Source organism: Antechinus flavipes, chromosome 5 (genome assembly GCF_016432865.1).
Source record: "Antechinus flavipes isolate AdamAnt ecotype Samford, QLD, Australia chromosome 5, AdamAnt_v2, whole genome shotgun sequence".
Taxonomy (NCBI): Eukaryota; Metazoa; Chordata; class Mammalia; order Dasyuromorphia; family Dasyuridae; genus Antechinus; species Antechinus flavipes.
In genome coordinates this window covers 198,147,070-198,161,491 of record NC_067402.1, presented here as the reverse complement: position 1 = coordinate 198,161,491, position 14,422 = coordinate 198,147,070, and the positions used below count along the sequence as shown (strand labels likewise).

General features: G+C 33.7%; 1 protein-coding gene across 1 annotated transcript in view; it reads right to left on the bottom strand.

The window, feature by feature from the left end:
* Nucleotides 1-14,422, bottom strand: part of CACNA1C (calcium voltage-gated channel subunit alpha1 C) — an 808,853-nt gene that overhangs the window by 724,424 nt on the left and 70,007 nt on the right. The window lies entirely within an intron of this gene.

Sequence of the window (14,422 nt, the reverse complement as noted above, 5' to 3'; positions counted from 1 at the left end):
CACCAAAGTTGTCCCATTATTTGAACTTGCACTGCATATTTCCATTAGTCTGGAAACAATTACCACATTTTACATAATTATAAATTCAAACAGTGCAAATTCAAATACATATCACAACCTGAAGAGATCAATTATTTCTACTACACAGGACCTAGATGTGTGTCAAAATTTTTGGATTTTTTGAAGGCAATAAGCAAGTCAATAAACATTATTAAGCATTCTATTATGGTCTAGGTACTATGCTAAGCATTGAGGATACAAAGAAAGAAAAAGATTATTCCTGCTTTCAGGACTTCACAGTCTAAAAGAGAAGACATCATGAAAACAACTATGTACAGACATGCTAGTTAGAGGAATAGTAAGAAATAATGTGCAGAAAGAAAATGAGTTGTACGAGGTGGTAATTTAGAAGCCATGGAAGGTTGCAGATGGAGATAAGGAGAAAGAGAATTCTAGGAATGGGGAATGACCAATGCAAATACCCAGATTCAAGAGATGTAGTATTTGAGGAACAGTAAAGAGACCAGTATCACTGCACAAGAATAAGGGATAAGACTGGAAAGGAAAGAAGAGAGGGAGCTTTGAATGACAAAGAGAGGATTTTATATTTGATTCCAGAAGTGATAAAGAGCTACAGAAGTCTGTTGAGCAGAGGAATATCATGGTCTGGCCAAGTCATGTTTACTAATCATGGGATCCTGTCCTAGGCTCTTTTCTGTTCTGACTCTATACTGTTTCACTTGGTGATCTCACTAACTGAATTCAGTTATCATCTCTATGCTGATAATTCTCAAATCTACTTATCCAGCCCTAACTTCTATGTTGACCCCCAGCTGCTTGACATCTCCAGCTGCCTATTAGACATCTCAAATTGGATGTTCCATAGACATCTTAAACTCAATGTGTCCAAAAATGAACTCGTTATCTTTTCCCCAAAACTCTCCCTCCTTCCAACTTCCTTATTACTGTTGAAGGTACTACTCTCATCCTTCAAGTTTACAACCTAGGTGTTTTCCTCAACTCCTCATCTTACCACACCATTCCAATCTGTTGCCAAGGACTGTTTATTTCATCTTTGCAGCATTTCTTGAATGTGTTCTTCTTTTCTCAAATACTGCCACCATCCTGATGCAAACCCTCATTCTTTCATCCCTAGATTATTGCAATAGCTTGTTGTTTGGTTTCTCTGCCATAAGTCTCTCTCTCCAACCTGTCTGCCATTGAGCTAAGTGATTTTCCTAAAGCACCTAGATGTTTACCAAAGGAGACAGAAGAAAAGTGGCCAAATAAGTAGAAGAATAGGAGAGAAGAAACAAGGAGAAAGAAGTCATTGACAGTGTAAAAGGCATCAGAAAAGGCCAGAAGGATGAGGACTGAGAAAAAGGTCATTAGATTTGATAATTAAAGGATTGTTAGTAACTTTGGAAAGGGCAGTTTCATTTGAATGATAAAATCAAAAGCTAGAAGTTAAAAAAAGAATGGGAAGAAAAGAAATAAAGGCACTTGTTATTGTAGGTGCCCTTGTCAAGGAGTTTACCACAAATGAGAGGAGAGAGATGGGACAAATAGCTAGAATGGATAAGGGGTTTTTGAGGATGGAGGAGACATCAGCATGTCAGTAGACAGGAGCAAATGAGGCAGTGAATATGGAGAGACTGAAGATTAGTGAGTATATGGCAGTGATATAGAGGACAATCTGCTGGAAAAGATGGGTTATGCATATAGAAAGATTTGCCTTGGCAAGGAGAAGGCCACTTTTTCATGTGAGACGTAATGAATAACATAAGAATGCATGCATCGTGGAGTCTATTTATGTGCAAATTGGAGGGAAACTTTACTTCTCATCACTAAATCTTGTAAGTTCATTTCAAACTGAGAGATCATCTGAGACCAGCCTACTTATGTTACTCCTTTCCAATTGTCCTATTTCTAACCAAAATGTATGACTCTGTGTGTACCCTTTCCTGCTTTTTTTGGCCTCCATACATTCACTTATATTGTGCTATAATGCCTTCTCTTTCCTTCATTCTTGTTGAATTCTTACCATCCTTTTAAGTCCATTATAATATCAGCTTCTGTAATCTTTTTTTCAAATCCCACCAAGAAGGCTCTCTTCACTCAGTCCTCACATTGCATTTTGTTATATACCTAATAGTTCTATGTATCTTATCTAAGGGATGATATCCAAAGTATTCTTTACCCTACACCTATAGTGCTGGTATCCAATCTTAGTAGCTATCAAAAATATCAACTGCACCATTTTTCTTATTTGTTTGTATTTTAATCAATATAATTTGTGGTTTAACTTTAGAAGAATCTTTTTCCAGCCATTTGTTTATTTTAATGAAGCTAGTTTTGTTTAATAATATAATTTGTAAATCCATATACTGGGCACGTGTAAATTGTAATATGTTTAAAGCAAAAATAAATAAATAAGTGAGGCTATCACCATCAATTCTTCAAGTTTTGGGATTACCACCCCTCCCTCAGAATAGCTCATGTGATACATGACTGAGTGAAGAACATATGAGGATGCCAAATCTAAATATTAAATAGGAATAAGGCTTAGTTTTGTCTAGGTATTTTAGATGTGATAAATATGAGTAGAACACCTAGAACAATCTTCTGAACATTGTAGGCATTTAATTAATATCTATTGAATTTGAATGAATGAACCTTTAACAGCAGACTAGTGGTAGAATCAAATTTAGAATTCACAGCTCTTCAGATTCTATATGATCATTCAGCCACCTTTCCTCACTGAATGAATGAATTTGCACTGCTCCTTATCATGGTTCATATCCAGTTTTCATTTTATATATAGGATCACAACTTTATAGCAAAATATTTTAGTTTCTTGTTACTAAATTGAAGTACATCCTTCAACTCCATTCTGCTATAACTCCAATTTACACCTTCCTTTATTCTTGATGGCTCTGATTAGGTCAATACTCCTTAATTTAGAATAGCAATAATAATTGCTCTAATAAAAAAAAAATTTTTACATGCCCTACTGGTTAAAAAACATTTTATGAGTATTGTCCCCAAATTTGTTTATTTATAAATGATATATATGTGCCACTGAATGAATACCAAAGAAAAAGGATGAGATCAAGATAAAAGAAACAATATTTTAAATTTTTACTTCATTTATCAATAGAACTATTGATTGTGGTGGCTAGGTAGGACAGCAGATACAGTGCTGCATCTCTTTAAATTCATTTTCCTGAGTTCAAATCTGGCCTCACTCTTGTTAGCTGTGTAATCCTGAGCAAGGCACTTCACAGTGTTTGCCTCGGTTTCCTCATCTATAAAATGAACTGGAGAAGAAAATGGCAAACCATTGCAGTATCTCTGCCAAGAAAATCCCAAATGGGATGACAGAGAGTCAGACATAACTGGAAAAAAATAACTAAACAACAACTATTATATAGTTATATAATTATGTAATTATATAAATATTATAATCTTTTAGCTTTCACTAAAAGTAAACCTTAAGTGACTTTCCTATAACATAGCTAAAAAGTATCAGAGCCCAGATTTAAGTCAATTTTCATTCCAACTGCTAAGGAGACAAAAAAGAGTTTAAAAATAGTCCCTGCCCTCAAGGAACTTACAATCCAATTATATGAAAAATATACAGATATATACTCATACTCTCTGATTTTATTTAAATCAGAAATGCTGTTATCCATGTGCTAATGTGGAAATATTTATTTTAAAAAATTAATGAGAGCAATGTGATTAAATGAATTTAATTTTTAAAATCTTGATTTAATACTTTGTGATACAGCAATATAAACATGTGGGTTTAAATTCAATCTACTTTGATTCTTAGTTTTAATGTACAGAATAGCTGAAAAATGATAACTTACAAAAATATATAAATCTAGACAAAAATCTCTTGGCTGTCTTGACTAAATTGTGGTACTCATTTTTCACCTCAACCTACCAATTATACAAAGGTTTATATTGAAATTCAGCTAGTAAATTTCCATTTTGCATGATATCAATCAGCTATTCTTACAAATTAATTGGAAGGTATTGCATTTCCATATATTTAATAAATAAATTCTGAATTCACTAAAAGTCTTTGCTTGCAAGATTAAAAAGGTTAGAAGAGTCTGCTTCTAAGTGGATTAAGTTTTCAGACTTGTATATCTGCACAAGTGACAACACTTTGAGCAACAAAAAATTAATTCTTAAATCTCTTACAAATCATAATGGTGCCATGTTATCATTAGCTACTATCTCAAAGCACATTATATATTTAGAGCAAGGTTCATCATTAGTGATAGTAAATATAAATACTTATTTCATATAACCTTGATAATTTCAATTTTTGCCAACTTCTTGTCAAATTAGATTTGATTATCATCATTTTACCTAGTAATGGTGGCTGATTAAGAGTTTGTACCAGCAGCAGACTGGTTGTCAGTTCAGCCATTTTTTTTTATTCTTTGTTTGTGTTCCATTGTTAGTACTACTCAATTTGTGGTTTAGCTTTGTAGGAATCTTTTTAAGCTATTTGTTTATTTTGCGAGAGTCAGTTTAGTTGAAAACTAATAATATAATCTGTAAATCCATTTAACTGGGGACATGTAAACTATTGTAACATGTAATACATTGTAATATTCTTAAAACAAACAAGGTTTCACTGTCAACTCTGCTGAGTTGCAGAATTCCTACTTTCCCCTTACACATCATAAGTAACATATGACTTTCTAGTATATGAGTTGTTGTGTCAATCTAAATATTACATAGAAATGTAAAGCTTCATGTTTTTTTTTCTTTTTAAAATATATATAAATGGAAATAGCTTCTTTCTGCATCTAAAAAGATCATCTTAGTATTCCCTAGATGAACACACCCCACTTTGGAACCATGACTTAGAACATAAGCCTGAAGAAGGCAGGGACTATAACTCATGTCTAATCAGTGATAGAAACCTAGTTCCATCTTTCTTTGATTTTGGAACAAAAGGCTACATAAATGCTGAATTCAACCCTGGGTCACCTTGAGGACCCTTTTGCATAAATGCACCAATATCAGACATTTGGCATTAGCATGTAATGATAAAACTCCCACAATACTTACACTCTCCCTTCTTCCCTCCCAAGATACTACAAATGAAATGGTAGCATCTCAGATATATTTTCCCAATTAGCTGGACAAGACTTCTGCTCAGAGCTCAGAAAACTATGGGCAAAAAAAAAGAAGAGACTGGACACCAGAACTCGGTTTCCTAAAATATTTGTATACCCTGTTAGGCTCCCCTAGCTTATTTTTTTGAGTTGGGTTAGTTTTGTAGAGGTTTTTTTTTGACAATTTTTAAATTAAAACAAAAATACAAAATGAGAAAGGGGGAAAAATATTGCCATGGACATACAGAATATAAGAAAAAATCAGCATAAAACAATAAATTTCCATTTCAATAAAACCTATATAATAACTATTATACATTATTTCCAAAGCTGTCTAGCTTTTCTTTGCTTCTTTGTAAGTTTTCTTTTGCTCCCTGCTATACACTTTTTACTTTATTTTTTTTGTCTCCCCATCCCTGCTCTACAATTAAAAATGGATAGAGATAGACAGACCAGACATAGATATCTATATGTAAATATTAATGATGTACTATGTTTATTTCTACTTGTCATGTTTCTCTGACGGTAGATAGCACAGTCCAAGTCTTTTCATATTTTTCTAACTCAACTAGCTTATCATTTCTTACACCAATCCAATCACATCCTATCTGAGAGATTAGCTATAAAAGTTTTTTCTTCCCCAAAGTTTTGCATTCCGTCTATTCTTGGCTTTAAGGGTTTATTTATACAATAAATTTTTTATTCAAAATAATTGAAATTATCCTTTTTACATTTCAAAATGTTCTCCTTAATATAATTTAAAGTCTGATTCTGCTTTACATCTTTTTTTTCCTGATTTCTTTGAAGTTTCTGACACATGCTTTCAAATAAATTTTGCTATTATTTTTTGAATTCAGTAAGATAATATTTTAGTAATTAACTAGAATGATAGTGAATAAATAGATTAGATAGGTAAAATTATTATTTAAAAATTATATTGGCTTTACCTACCTATGAAAAATAAATATTACATCAATGATTTTATCTAATTTTATTTGGATAAAAAGTGTTTTAGGTTTATGTTCATTTAGTGTCTATCTCTTTTGGCAAGTATATGCTCAAATATTTTATACTGTCAAGATATTTTAAATGTTCTAAAGCTATATTGAGTAATATTGCTGACACATAGTATAATTTCTCTATTTTCACTTTTGACTAAATCTATTTTAACTTTAACTTTGAGATCATGATTACTATTTTTAACATAATAAATTCTACTCCTGACCTTTATTTTATCTTTGTGTGTATCTCTCATTCTTATGTTTTCTGAAAGCAACATATTGTTGAATTCAAATTTTTAGTCTGCTATCCATTTCTGTTTTATGGGTAAATTTGTCCCATTCCCATTCTAAGCTACAATTACTTGTTATTTTCCTCCTGCCTATTTTTCCCCACTATCTTTCTTATGCTACTTACCCTTTCTTTCCTCACGCCTCTGCTTTATTTCTACACACTAAATTGCTCTCCTATTCCATAACCTATCCATCCTTGTAAAAGTCCCTCTTTTATTCTCTCCCCCTACACTAGTCCCTTGTCCTCATTTCTTTCTAAATTTAGAAGACCTTTATACCCTTTTTGGATAGATTTAGATATAAATGCAGATATAGATTATTCCCTTTTTAACCCATTCCAAATGAAGGTAAAATTCCAGTACTACCTGCCCTCTTCCCACTAGTTTCTTTTGTATCAATTTTCCCTTTTATGCCTTCTTTGTATAATTATACTTTTTTATTTATCTTTACACAGTTTTATTTTTTAGAATCACCCCCAATAATACTCAGTTCAGGCCAAGCCTTTCTTTCTAACTCCCCAAATAATGATGAGAATTGTAAGAATACTGCTAATATTTTCAAATATATGACATAAGCAATTTGATCTTATTAAATCCCTTATAATTGGTCTTTAATGTTTACTTTATATTTCTCCTGGATATTATATGTTGAATTTTCCCTAAATTCTTGGGTTTTTGTAGCAAAAACCCCAAAAGTCTTTTAATTTGTTAAATATCCATTTTTTTTAAAATTCAGGATTATACTTAGCTTTGATATACTATACCTTGGATATAACCCCAGTTTTTTTGCTCTACTTCAGAATATAGTATTTCAAAATCTATGGTCCTTCAACATAGTAGCTTCTAGATTCTGTGTAATCCTTATTGTAGCTCCATGACATTTTAATTGTTTTTTTTTTCCTTATTGCTTCCAATATTTTCTCCTTAACCTGGAAAATTTGAAACTTGGCTATGATATTCCTGTGAAATTTCCATGTGCGATCTCTTTCAGGTGATAATAGGTATATTTTTTCTATCTCAGTCTTGCCTCATTATTCTAGACAGGGTAATCTAATAATAGATAAATTCTTGTAATATTGTATCAAAATTATTTTATCATAATTTCTAATTAACCCAATTATCTTTATATTATTTCTCCTGAATCTGTTCCCAAGGTCCATCATTTTTAAGAATGAGATATTGTATATTCTTTTCTATATTTTATTCTTTTGATTTTGTCTTTTATTAGTTCTTGGTGTCTCAGAACATCGTTAACTTCTCTTTGCCCAATTATAGTTTTCAAAGATTTTTTTTCCTTAAGTTTTTGATTCTCTATTTCAAGATATTTGACTTTCTTTTCATAATTATCTTGATTTTCTTGGATTGCTCTTATTTGTTTTTCTAATTTTTCCTCAATCTCTCTTATTTGAGTTTTAATGTTTTTTTGAGTTCTTCCAAGAATTCCTTTTGTGCTTGGGACCATTTGACATTTCCCACTGAAAAGAGAGTGGGATTTTTTTTTAGCACCATTATCTTCCTCTGAATGTGAACACAGTTCTTCTTTATCCCCATAGTTATTACCTCTGATTGGGTTCTCTCTCCTTTGTATACTCATTTTTATTTTTATTTTCATAATTTTCTTTTTCTTAAGGCTGCAGTTATCTTCCAACCCCACCTGCTCCCAGAGTTTATTGTTTGTTGCTTTTGAAGGGTTGGCCTGTAAGTATTTACACTTCACTCAGATTAAACCTGGAAGTTAAGTCTTTACTGGGAGTCTTTCCAAGTTGTCTTAGGAGAACAGTTACTTTACCCTGAATTTTATTTATTTCCACTTTTCTATTCCCTCTGAGATGGTATTCTGTCTTTTTTTTTGGTGGAGGAAATATGGAGAACTGAAAGTTTTCTGATCTCTTCCCAGAATCCTCTATTTCCTTAGATTTTTTTTTAATATTGATGATTTCAGAAAATATTGATCAGAAAGAAGCCTAATCAGAAATCAACTGAGAGCCTTGTACGTCATGAGGCTGAATAGCCAGGCAGGGAATGACTGCATATACAAGCCTAATCTGCTATACCATAAAAGTTATAGACTATTCTTGAAAGCTTGCTGGACACTCTCACCTGAAGACAATTATCTCTTTACCTTTATTCTGCTATTCAATGTCACAGAATTTCTGAGTAGGAAGAAATCTAAAAAGTCTAGCACAACACAAAATTAAATAGGAATTCCTTCCATAATAAGCCAAAGTACTCACTCATCTTTGGCTTAAAGTCTTCTACTGAGAGGGAACCTACAACTAACTGAGGCAGCTCACTATACTTCTGGACATCTCTAATGTCAGGATGTTGATACTTGCATTGAGCTTAAATGTACCTCTTTAACTTCTATTCATGGCTCCTTGCTCTGTAGTGTTAAGGAGGAAAGAGTCTGCTCATTCTTGTACATGATTTTCAAATACTTGCTTTTAGCTCTTATGTTCTTCCCTCCAAAGTTGTTATTTCTTTGGTCTAAATATTTCCAAATTCCTTCAAATGATCCTTCATCTCAAAACTCCTCACATTCTAGCCACTCTGTTGTGGAGATATTTCAATATGTCATCATGTTTCCTTCTAAAAAGTGGAACCCAGAATTGAACACAACCTTCTAGAAGTAGTCTCATCAGGGCATAGTCTATTACCTTCTGTATTCCACACAATCTCTATATTAATCTAATGCAAATTTATTTAGCGTTTTCCAGACACTATCAACTTGCCCTTAGCATTTAATCCCTCAGGTCCTAAAACCTGATAACCTGGTAACAATACCAATGGTCAACTGACCTCAAAATGGCACCAATGGTCAGAAGCTCCAAAAAATTTTCAGTAGAGTGAGAGTGCTGGCAGTACATGCAATAGGGGAAAAAGTAGTTCCTAGTCATACTTAGAATGTCTTTCTTTGGTGCTGGTGTAAAGAATCATCTTATCTGGCACATGCCCCAGATCATCCCACTGCCCAAAGCTTTCAAACAGGTAAAAATTGATTCCAACATTGAGGATGATCTTGAAGAAAAAAACCAGAGAAGAGGAATAGGACAAAAAATGCAGCCTAAGAGGACAACATTTAAGAAGGGAGGGGGCATTGTTGCTAAGCAACTAGCTTCAGTCTTCTTTCAGTTGTTCAAACGATAATATCTCAGGTCTTTTTCAACACCACATGGCCAGCCCTTTTCTTCAGATAGGTGCTTTTCATGTAGTGTTAGCCTTTCCCCCTAAAAATAACCTGGGATCTCCCTATACCTCACCAAAAAACAAAACAAAACAAAACAAAATCTGTCGTTACCTCTGCCTTTTTGCCCCAGCTGCCACAACTATTTACCTGGGCTATTTAGGATGAGTCACATTAATTCTAAACCTTTAAATTAATAGCATACATTGCCTAACTTTCAGAGGCATAAAAGGGCACAGTAAGTCATTATCATTATCTCTTCCCCAGTCCCCAGCATGTTGATACTGAATTTAAAATTTTATATATGCATGTGTATGTGTGAAACATCCTTTCCCAAAATTGTATCCTGACCCTCTTTTAGGTTTGAGATCTCTGAGTATATAAACTCCTCTGGAGACTACACTTAGAGAAGTAGATTTGAAATAACAAATAATAGTAATGACAATAATTGTATTTTTCATGCACCTGAGGCTCACCAGCTGCTTTATTAACTAGCAAGCATGAACACCTACATTTTACACATGGGAAAACAAAGACAGAAGTTGCATGGCTCACCAAAGGTCAGAGAGTGAGACAATAAAGAATTATGCATAGAACAGGGAACCCAGAGCAAAGTGTAGAATATACTTCCTCCTCCAAAGGACAGATTACACAACATACACATCTATTACCCACCTTCCCGCCTCATAGGGCTGCTGGGAAGGAAAATACCTTGAAAACATTAAAGCACTATATAAATGTGAAATCCAATTGTTTTTATACACAGATATACACACACTCCCTCTCTTAAGCTTTCAAGAACAGAAGGCTGGAAATATTGCATTTCTAGCATTGAGATCTTATGTTAAACCTACTATATATGCAAAATGCTGCTTTCATCCAATGATCTCACAAACTTTCATTAACAATCCTTGTTAATTCTCCTGTTATCACTACAGGTATAATATTAGAGTCTCCATTTCTTCTATGTATGATAGCCATCTAGAATAGGTTTGCTTTGAAAAAATAAAATATATTTTAAATTTCAAAATGAGTGTCAAAACAAAGTCATAATTTTTGGTGGGGAAAATAGCATCATCATATGAATAATAAAATAATGAGACTGAAGAGGATTTATTTAAACTACAAGTGCACTTAAGAAATATCAATTCTAATTTTTTGATTTGATAAATGGTACAGGCACCTCCTCCAGCATGCAACCAAATATGTTAGATAGTATTTTTATTTCTGAATTGGTTTCTTCTTCTTTCACATATATCTACAACACCCTTTTCACAAGTTTTTCACAACTACTAAAGTCCATCAGCCCCTAATATTCCCTTAAAAATATTCTCTATCATACAGAGAGGCTTGGAAAGACATACATGAACTGATGCTGAGTGAAATGAACAGAACCAGGAGATCATTATATACTTCAACAACAATACTGTATAAGGATGTATTCTGGTGGAAGTGAATATCTTTAACAAATAGAAGATTTAATTCAGTTCCAGTTGATCAATGATGGATAGAAGCAGCTACACCCAGAGAAAGAACACTGGGAAATGAGTGTAAACTGTTTGCATTTTTGTTTTTCTTCCCAGGTTATTTTTACCTTCTGAATCCAATTCTCCTTGTGCAACAAGAGAACTGTTCAGTTCTGCACACATATATTGTATCTAGGATATACTATAACATATTTAACATGTATAAGACTGCTTGCCATCTAGGGGAGGGGGTGGAGGGAAGGAAGGGAAAAGTTGGAACAGAAGTTGAGTGCAAGGGATAATGTTGTAAAAAAATACCCAGGCATATGTTCTATCAAAAAAAGTTATAATAAAAATAAAATAAAATAAAAATATTCTCTATCAAGAGAACATTGTACACAGCAACAACAAGATTATATGACGATCAATTCTGATGGACATGATTCATTTCAATAATAAAGAGATTCAGGCAGTTCCAATGGTCTTCTGAGGGAGAGAGCCATCTGTACCCAGAGAGAGGACTGTGGGGACTAAGTATGGATCACAACATAGTATATTCACTTTTTTGTTGTTGTTTGCTTGTATTTTGTTTTCTTTCTCATTTTTTCCTTTTTGATGTAATTTTTCTTGTACAGCATAATTGTGGAAATATGTATAGAAGAATTGCACATATTTAACATATATTGGATTATTTACTGTTTAAAGGAGGGGGTGGGGAAAGGAAGGAGAAAAATGGGAATACAATGTTTTGCAAGGGTGAATGTTGAAAACTATCTATGTATATGTTTTGAAAATAAAAAGCTTAAAAAAAAAAAGAATATTCTCTTCAAACCAAATCCCTTAATCTTGATTCTTCAATAGCACAATGCAATCAATCACAAGAAACCCAGAGATCCCAGGAGTTTTTGGACTCTGATGGATTTGGGGATGGAGAGGCCACATAATGAGAAATCATCTATCTAGGCTCATTGGACATTTATTTTAAGGACTCCAAAGAAATTAGATGCTTAGTCTGAGTCCCCTCACAATGTCTCTGCATCAGTTTCTTCACTTGTAAAATGAAGGGATTAGAATAGATAATCTCTGAAAACCTTTCTAGTTCTATGACCTTCAGTCATTCTAATTGTTATTATAACTAAGTTCTATTCAACAAGTATTTTAAAAGGCTAACTATAAGCCAAGCATGAACTAGGCCCTTGTAATACAAAGGCAAAGCCAAAAATGCTCTCAAGGACCTTACATTCCACCGGAGGAGTGAGAGAACAACATATATGCAGATAAACAAATGCAAAATACATGCAATACAGACAGTCTCATTAAACCAAAAGAGAGAAACACTAAGAATGGGAAGAGAAGGGAAAGAGATTAGAAAAGGGTCAGTGAAAAAAGAATTCTGAAGAAAACTAAGGATTACAAGAAATGGAGGTGATAAAAATAAACCTCATTATTAGAACTCCAGGAACCATCCTCCCTACCTCAAACCACTTGTCCTGCTTTCTTTCTGGCCCCTGAAGCCATCAACAAGTTGAATAACTTGTAAACAGAGCTAATCACCTCTACTAATCACTGACCAGTTTAAGTCAGTCATTTTTTGGTCATCTCTGACTTTTTATGACCCTATTTGGGGTTTTCTTGGCAAAGACAGTGGAGTAGTTTGTCTTTTTCTTCTCCAATTAATTTTACAGACAAGTAATTGGGATAAACAGAGTTAAGTGACTTTCCCAGAGTCACTTGTGGAGGGAGCTTAAGAAGTGTCTAAAGCCAGATTTGAATTTAGAAAGATGAGTTTTCCTGACTTCAGATTTGGGGCTCTATTCACTGCAATACCTAGCTGCCCCATTAACAGACCAACTACCATCAATAAATAGACAAACTCAGAACCCTAAAAGTAACAGCACCTGCAGAAAAATGGCTCTTCTTCCATCCCAGTCCTTATAGCCATTATCCAGGAAAGCTTGCCAACTAATTGTCAAGCACAGGGCAGGCAAGCCAGCTTAGCCAAAGCAGCAAGAGAAACAGAACTGGCATGTACCAAATGGGTCAAACTCCCTCCCCCACCCTTCAGACCCAGATAGAAAACAATCCAAGAGTTTCATGAATAGTAAGACTTCCCCACTACTCCAGACCATTCACTCTTCTTCTAGCACAAATCCATCACCTAGAGAACCAAACCTTAAGGGGATGTTCTGTGACTACTGCTTCTGATTCAGACCCTACTTCCTTAGCTACTGAAAATATAGAAAATGGTGCTGTCAAATAGTTCAACAGCATAAAAATAAATAACATTACAGAAAATATAAACCATCTCCTTTATCCCTATACTCTAAGGACCATAGACTTTCTCATTTGACTTATAGCTAAAACCTTGTGTGTCTTCTTTCTCTGTTTGATTTTCTATTTGAATCCCCAACATTTATCATGGTTTTATACATTTTTGTTGTTCAGTTCTTCATGACAATATTTGGGATTTTCTTGGCAAAGTGGCTTTCCCTTTTCTTCCTCAGCTCACTTTACAGATGAAGAAACTAAGGCAAACAGAATTCTAAGTATCACACAGCTAATTAGTGTCTAAGGTCAGATCTGAACTTAGAAAAATTAGTCTTCAAGCCCACAGCTCTATCTACTGTACCATTTAGCTGTTTTATACATAGTAAGCACTTACTAAATGCTTTTCCACTCATACACATAAATTTTATTCCCCTCCTCCAACTTTCTCTTGATTGTTTCCCATCCTACAGGCTTGAGCTGGACCCACATCTTCATATCTTAGCAGCCTCTCATTTCACAGGAGTGCAACTTTATTTTTGCTTTGAAACTCAAATTTACACAATGTTTTAACATTTACTAAGGTCTCCAACTCCATGAGGTAGGTAGTGAAAGTATAATTCCCCCTTTTAAAGATGTAAAAACTGAGACTAAGTTATTAGGGGAAGGGACTTGGATAGGGTCACACACAGAGTTATCAAGCTAAATCCTAGCTTGATATAGGATTTAGACATATATCTCTCGACTCCCAGTCTCTCCAGTGGTTTTTTTCCTCTCTAAAAAAATGGTTTTTCAGGTTATATTTAGAACTATTCGGGTGTTGCAGAATGAGAAATGCAATTTCGAGAAGGACACTAATTCCAGATCTAACTCATACTACCCATTTAATCTGATGTAAAACATTTAACATTTTAAAATTTTACTTTTTCAAATGCCTTTAAAGACAGTTTTCAACATTCACCTTTACAAAACGTTGTGTTCTGAATTTTTCTCCCTTTTCTCACTCCTCCTCTCTCCCCAAGATAGCAAACAATCTAATAGGTTAAATGTGTGCAGTTCTTCTAAACATAAA